Source organism: Lethenteron reissneri, unplaced genomic scaffold (assembly GCF_015708825.2).
Source record: "Lethenteron reissneri isolate LAM-NWPU_2019-01 unplaced genomic scaffold, ASM1570882v1 scaffold_224, whole genome shotgun sequence".
NCBI lineage: Eukaryota > Metazoa > Chordata > Hyperoartia > Petromyzontiformes > Petromyzontidae > Lethenteron > Lethenteron reissneri.
In genome coordinates this window covers 1-7680 of record NW_026891746.1, presented here as the reverse complement: position 1 = coordinate 7680, position 7680 = coordinate 1, and the positions used below count along the sequence as shown (strand labels likewise).

Sequence of the window (7680 nt, the reverse complement as noted above, 5' to 3'; positions counted from 1 at the left end):
CTGGAGTAGCAGGTGGCACGTGACTGGTAGCCGATGGATGTGGTGTGCCGGGTGTAGAAATCTTGTCCGAGTCGCTGCTAGCCCGGAGCTGCAGGTGGCACGTGACTGGTTAGCCGATGGATGTGGTGTGCCGGGTGTAGAAATCTTGTCCGAGTCGCTGCTAGCCCGGAGCTGCAGGTGGCACGTGACTGGTAGCCGATGGATGTGGTGTACCAGGTGTAGAAATCTTGTCCGAGTCGCTGCTAGCCCGGAGCTGCAGGTGGCACGTGACTGGTAGCCAATGGATGTGTGTACCGGGTGTAGAAATCTTGTCCGAGTCGCTGCTAGCCCGGAGCTGCAGGTGGCACGTGACTGGTAGCCAATGGATGTGGTGTACCGGGTGTAGAAATCTTGTCCGAGTCGCTGCTAGCCCGGAGCTGCAGGTGGCACGTGACTGGTAGCCGATGGATGTGGTGTACCGGGTGTAGAAATCTTGTCCGAGTCGCTGCTAGCCCGGAGCTGCAGGTGGCACGCGACGAGTAGCAGCCAGTCCGCAGCTGAAGCCACGCGCCGGGCTCGTGGCTGACGCCGAGTGGGGGTTTGCGTGCGGGCCGGCTGCATTATTGACGTCCGGCCCGTCGAGAGAGAAGGCGTTGGGGTTCTGGCGACGTGGAGACGCCGGGGCGGGGAGGGCGCTGGGCCACGGCGTCGCTCGGCCAAAACCGGGCGGCCGTAGGGGCCGTGGGGCCGTGGGGCCGTGGGAGCCGTGGGGGCCGTGCCGGCTACTTGCAGACGAATCGGTCGACGATCTCTGTGCACATCCTGCACTTGACGTAGCAGCACCAGTGGAACTTGCAGTGGCATCGCTCTACCACCGTGGCTGGGGAGGAGGGGAATGCAGCGGGCGTGAGGCGAAACGTCAGACATCGTGCCGGGCGAACGTGTGGTACCGACCCCCGAACGCACGCCGGAGAGATAATTTGTTGTTGTTGTTGTCATTATATGTCCCCAATTTTTATCCCAATTCATGCGATCACCGTTACGTCACCAGATGAAGAATCCGTATGGGAGCGAGATAAGTTTAAGCTTCTGCAGCTAGCCGAGTGGCTTGGCTGAATCGTAGTGGCTGTGTCAGGGTCAATGAGCCGGCACCTTTTGGATCATGGGCTCGAAGTCGAGTTTCAGCCGCACCATATTTGAACAAAAAATTAACTTTCCCTTATTCCAGAAATTTGCTTACACTCAAATGCGACAGAGACAGCGAAGGGAAAATGCAAGGATTTTGTCACCTTTGTAGTGGTCGTATCCTCTGCCACAGCACATGAGCTCGCAACCGTCGGTGCCCTCGGACGTGCGGTTGCACTGGCGCGCCACCGTTGCCGGCGATGCCCGCGCGTCTCGTCGTACGTGCAGTAGTCGGGGCTCGCGTCCAAGTAGACGAGGTCGTCCTGCGTGGGCGGCGTGAAGCGCCCGTTCACGGGCTCCAGCTGCGGAGACGACCGCCCGCCGCCGCCGCCGCCACCGGCGCCACCAGCGGCACCAGCGCCACCGCTCCCTTTGCGGCTCACCCAACCTCATGCAGCACCTCCGTCGTACTTTTCCTGCAGGCGCCACCACGGTCGTCGTCGTCGTTATCGTCGTCATCATCATCGTCGTCATAGCGCGTGACAGGTGAGGAGGAGCCGAGTGGTTATTGAGTTCATCTGGGGCCCCCCGAGCTGTGCTTGGGACCCTGGCGTGTGTTTGCTCGTTTGCTTGGGCTAGCGCCACCACTAGGCTATGGTTGCAGGGGCCCTCCCGGCGAATGCGTCCCGGTGGCGATCGGCTCCATCACAGACATGACAGTGGCCCATTGTTTTCTATTGGAAGTTGCGTGCCCAGTGTGTAGAGCGAGGGCCTACTGCAGGCTGTGCACCAGCGGTGTTCAGCGACGTCATCTCCCTGGGATTATTCCTTTGACACAGGTTGATGCCTGCTAGCTGCAGGCGTTCAGAATCAGAATCAGAAACGGTTTTAATCGCCATGTAAGTTTGCACAAACAAGGAATTCACTATGGCGGGACGGTGCATACATTGAACAAGTAGGAATCTTAACTTATATAAAAGTATACACTCTAACTATACTAACGTTACAAAGTATAAGTAATACCAAAGGGCTAAAATCTTTAAATTATGAATAAGTAGACCTTATAAATGCGAATGTAAATGTTAATTAGCCGCATTAAACAATCTTAAAATACAAAATACAAATAAGATTACACGTTGTAAGTATGGAAAGGTGTAATTATGTAGATAAAATGTTATAGTAAGTGTAACAGTCATTTAAGTGTAAAAAGTCATTTTAAGCCCTTGGCCTTGTTGAGGAGGCCAACAGCAGATGGGAAAAAACTGTTTTTATGACGTGAGGTTTTGGTCTTGATGGACCGCAGCCTTCTGCCGGAGGGGAGTAGCTGGAACAGAGAGTATCCAGGGTGCGAGGAATCGTCCGCAATCTTCCTCGCTCGCTTCAGGGTCCTCAAAGTGTGCAGGTCCTCAAGGGTTGGTAGATTACAGCCAATCACCTTCTCAGCAGTGCGGATGATACGCTGCAGTCTGCTCTTGTCTTTGGCAGTTGCAGCAGCGTACCAGACGGTGATGGAGGAGGTGAGGATGGACTGAATGATAGCTGTATAGAAGCACACCATCATTGTCTTTGGTTCCGAATGGCAATTTCTCACAACCAAGGCAAGATGCCTCGTAAAATTCTGGTGATAAGTGTCACGTGCAGCTGATGTATCATCATTGCTCATGATGTCTCGTTCGTTAGCTACATCCAAAATGCATTCATTAAAGAATTAAAGTGCAGTTCACAAGGGGCATTAATAACTTTCATCCGGGTAATGAGTAGCACGGCATCTCTATAGATTCGTGAATTGCTCACTATCTCTATAGATTTGTATCTGTCCTATAGATAATTATCCAAGTGTAGTGTAATAGCGCCGGCTGGTGGACAGCAGCGGCAACTGTGGTGGACAGACAGCGCACACGCCGGTGAGGGCGTGCACGGGGTGTGGGCAGGGCGGAGGAACTGGGGCAAGGGTCACGGAGGATCACATTCGGAGGCCCCTGGAACCTGCTAGCGAGTTCGAGAAGGGAGGCGCGGTCAGGGCGGAGCCAGGCCGCGCTGGGGAGCATAAAAGGAGCCGAAAGCAGGGGGGGGGGGCTCGTGGCTGCCGGTTCTAGGAGTGGACTCGTCTCGTTGTCGCTCTCATCTCGTCGCCGTCGTCGCTGCCATCTTCGCTAGATGTTGCGCTCGAAGGAGAGTAGTTGGCTATCTCAGTCAGTGCCGTCAGTGTTTGACGGCTAGGGTTGTGTACAGGCGAGGTTGAGCTACAGTGGAGAGTGTGTGGACGAGACAGTGAAGTTGTTAATGAAGAAAGTCCCTCCTAGAAACTTTGTCTCTGAATCGTTGACACTACACAAGCAAAAATAAACTGTGGAAAATTTGCACGATATTGGGAAAAAATATCTTGTCAGACGAAGGAAGCGCATGAGGAAACTCATGGCTGTGAACCGAACCGACGGTGGATTGCTCCATCCTCGCCACCCACGACCAATCGCCCATTGTGCACCCGGCAATGTGGCCACTGGTCCAACTGCAGTCCCAAACCCAGAGAGGATGGGTCTCAGTCAGCTCGGGTTTGATTCTATTATTATAAACACACGTCCACACGGTCCGCGTAAAATCGCATGAAGTGACGAGGTTGGCGCGACAGACACCGTGGCGCATGGAATGAACGAGGCCCCGTGGCCTCACTTCGCCTCTCACCCTCTGCAGTGTCACCGCCTGCACGCTCCACCCCCTCTGGGCAGCTGCGCTCACCTTGAGGCGGTCCCCGACTCGACGGAAGTCGGCGAGCTGCAGCCAGCAGGTCTTGAGCGAGCAGGAGCCCGACACGCCGTGGCACTTGCACGCGACGTCCGCTAGGCTGTACACCGCCTGCAGTGCCACGCCGTGATCACCACAGCCGTCACCACCAACATCATCATCACCACCACCACCATCATCATTACCATCATCACCACCAACATCATCATCACCACCACCACCAAGATCATTATCACCACCACCGCCATCATCACCACTATCAGCACCAACATCACCATAATTACCACGAACACCACCATCACCACCACCATTGCTATCCCCAACACCATTATCACTACCACTACCAACATCACCACCATCATCACCATCACCACCCCCATCATCACTACCGCCATCATCACCACCACCATCATCATCACCACCACCATCATCACCACCTTAATTACCACCATCACCACCACCAACAGCATCATCACCATCCCCACCACAATTACCACCACCATCTTCACCACCACAATTACCACCACCATCTTCACCACCATAATTATCACCACCATCTTCACCACCATAATTACCACCATCATCATCACTACCATCACCACCGCCAGCCCCGTTTTTCGCAGTCCTGATCCAGTGGTGGAAATTCCGCATTCCCCGTTGAGTTGTTAAGAATTGTCGCCTCTACTGGCAGCAAATGTGAGCTCGTTTACATGCAACACGGGCTAAACAAATGTGTGCATATGAGTCGATACATTCGATGCATCGTTAAACCCCCACCTAAAGAGCCGGGGATCTGCGTGTCGGCAGCGAGCCGTGCCGCGGTTTGCGTGGCAGGGCGGGGGGGGGGCATTGTCCCATTGCACCTCCCCAGCCCCACAACTCGTCACAGCCCTCGCGACCCCCCAGTCAACGTGGCACATTGGGCTAACGCTGAGCTAACGACGTTGGGCCGACGTTTCTAACCACGTGCCAGCGTTGGCCCAACGTTTGCATGTTACTGGGGTTTGGGAGCCGCGGAGCAGTTGCACCGCCTGCGCACCTCAACAGCCACGTCACTCATAATCCTGCCACTCACCCACCCACTCACCCACCACACACTCACCTACCTACACACTCACCCACCCACTCACTCACCTACCTACACCCACCCATTCAGCCACTCATTCATCCAGCCACCAACCCATTCAACCACCCACCCATTCAACCACACACTCACCTACCTACACACTCACCCACCCACTCACCCACCCACACGCTCACCCACCCACACACTCACCCACTCACCCACTCACACACTCACCCACCCACACTCACCCACCCACCTACACACTCACCCACTCACCCACTCGCCCACCCACCCACTCACCCACCCACACACTCACCCACCCACACACTCACCCACCTACTCACCCACCCACTCACCCACCCACGCACCCATTCACTCACCCACCCACACTCACCCACTCACCCACCTACTCACCCGCCGGCCGGCTTCGTTGTTGTGCAGATTCATGACGGCGCGCGCGTACTCTGGAGACGATCGTCCGCCACCACCGCCGCCACCGGCTCCTCCTCCACCTCCTCCCCGCTCGCGTTCGCGCGCGTCCACGAACTCCCTGGCGAAGCGGTAGCCGTACTCGGCGTTGTCGCCGCAGCCGCCCCACAGCCAGTCGCGGGGCAGCGCCGCGGGTCGCGCCGCGCGGCTGCAGCCGCACGTGGCCAGGTCGCCCTCGCGGCACGCGCGCGACACCGCGTGCGCAACGCCCGCCGACGACACCGCGAACGCGAAGGCGGCCTCGCGCGAACCTGCACCGCCACCACATCAACAACAACAACAACAGCCGGTGACGGCGCCAAGGCGCCTGTGCCAGGCTAGGTGCACTTTGAGGATGTCGGCGTGGAAGTGCGGAAGGCTCTCGCTGCCGGCAGGTCACAGGACAGACCCAGCGGGTGCCACGGGTTGACGGAGATGACTGGCAGATGCACCACCTGTGCTCCCTACTGTGCCAACTTGCTGCGTCCAATACCACCACCACCACCAAAACACCCCTACAGACGTTAACAGACCGGTGGGGGCCCAAGTGGGCATGGTGGGTGACCAGCACCACGCCTGGTAGCCTTTGTCTCCACAGCTGATGTTTTACACACCAGGTACTCATTTGAGGCTGAGTCGACCTAGGGGAGGCCCGGAACCGGTTGAGATGATCGTCACCGGTGATGGCTGTGAGCGAAAATCGAAGTCGTGCCGCTGGGTTCGTAGCAAAGTCCGCTCACTACCACTACACTACCACTACACTACCACTATACTACCACTAACTACTAACTACCACTATACTACCGCTAACTACCGCTAACTACCACTACACTGCCGCTAACTACCACTACACTACCGCTAACTACCGCTAACTACCACTACACTATCGCTAACTACCACTACACTACCGCTAACTACCACTACACTACCACTACACTACCACTAACTACCACTGCACTACCACTACACTACCACTAACTACCACTAACTACCTACACTACCACTACATACCACTACGCTAACTACCACTACACTACCATACACTACACTACCACTACACTACCACTACACTACCACTACCACTACACTACCGCTAACTACCACTACACTACCACTACACTACCGCTAACTACCACTACACTACCGCTAACTACCACTACACTACCACTACACTACCACTACACTACCGCTAACTACCACTAATTACCACTAACTACCACTACACTACCGCTAACTACCGCTAACTACCACTACACTACCACTACACTACCGCTAACTACCACTGCACTACCACTACACTACACTATCACTACACTACCGCTAACTACCGCTAACTACCATTAACTACCACTAACTACCACTAACTACCGCCCTACGCACGCACGTGCCAAGCACACATCACGAAGCGAGCCTCTTACACACCAAAAAAAAGAGAGTTGTAATTGTTTATCGAAGTCAGGTAACCCAAGAGGTTAACACAAATGCAGATTATCCGATACATGCCCTCGCAAACGGCGTGCCTTGGAAATTGTTACCATGTCGCGCAGCACGTGGGAATGGTTTGGCGAGGGCGGGCAGGGAGGGGGTGATCGCTGGCTCCTGCTTCCGAAAGAGGTCCTGCATGTCCCCAGCCAGTGCCGGATTATCCCAGGAGCAAAAGTAGCTGCATATGTAGCTACGGGCCCCGCACTTTCAGGCTATTAATTCCGGTTCAGTGATTCTGCACTTGCTCTATTACTATAGCACTATACTGCCTTCGACTTTCATGAACGACTGGGTGTTTAAGGTTAGCAATTTGTATTATTATCTGGCTCAATAGCAAATAAAAAAAAAACAATTACTTTACTATGCAAGTAAAAAAATTTGTGTTTGAATATTTAAGTGCTTTCTTTTTTTAGGGCCCCTCTTTAACATCTGCTGCAGGTACGTTGTGTTTACGTGACAGGCCTTACTAATTGGCCGTTTTCGGGTGGTGGCAGGTTTAACGACACACTCATATTGACGCCATCTAACCCCCCCGCCCCCCGAAAAAAGACCCCCTCCATTACGGTTCCTTAGACCTCCGCTGCGAAAATTTCCCGCAGAGGGGAAACGGCGGTGATCATGGGACGCAGGACTACAGAAGTTTCATACCGGGACATCCAAATTGTCATTGTACCCATTGGGTATATGCATGTGATGTGTGTGTGTGTTCTGTAATTCCCGCTCGCGGCCAACACCGGTGACGATTATCTGAACCGGTCATCGGTCTCCCCTCGGTCGATCTAACCTTCAATGGGTACCTGGTGCGATTGTAAACA

The 7680-nt window shown here is 54.7% G+C and overlaps 1 pseudogene; it reads right to left on the bottom strand.

Annotated features, from left to right (window-relative positions):
* Positions 1-761: 761 nt before the first annotated feature.
* LOC133339754 (protein Wnt-5b-like) lies at positions 762-5652 on the bottom strand (annotated as a pseudogene).
* Between the last annotated feature and the right edge of the window lie 2028 nt (positions 5653-7680).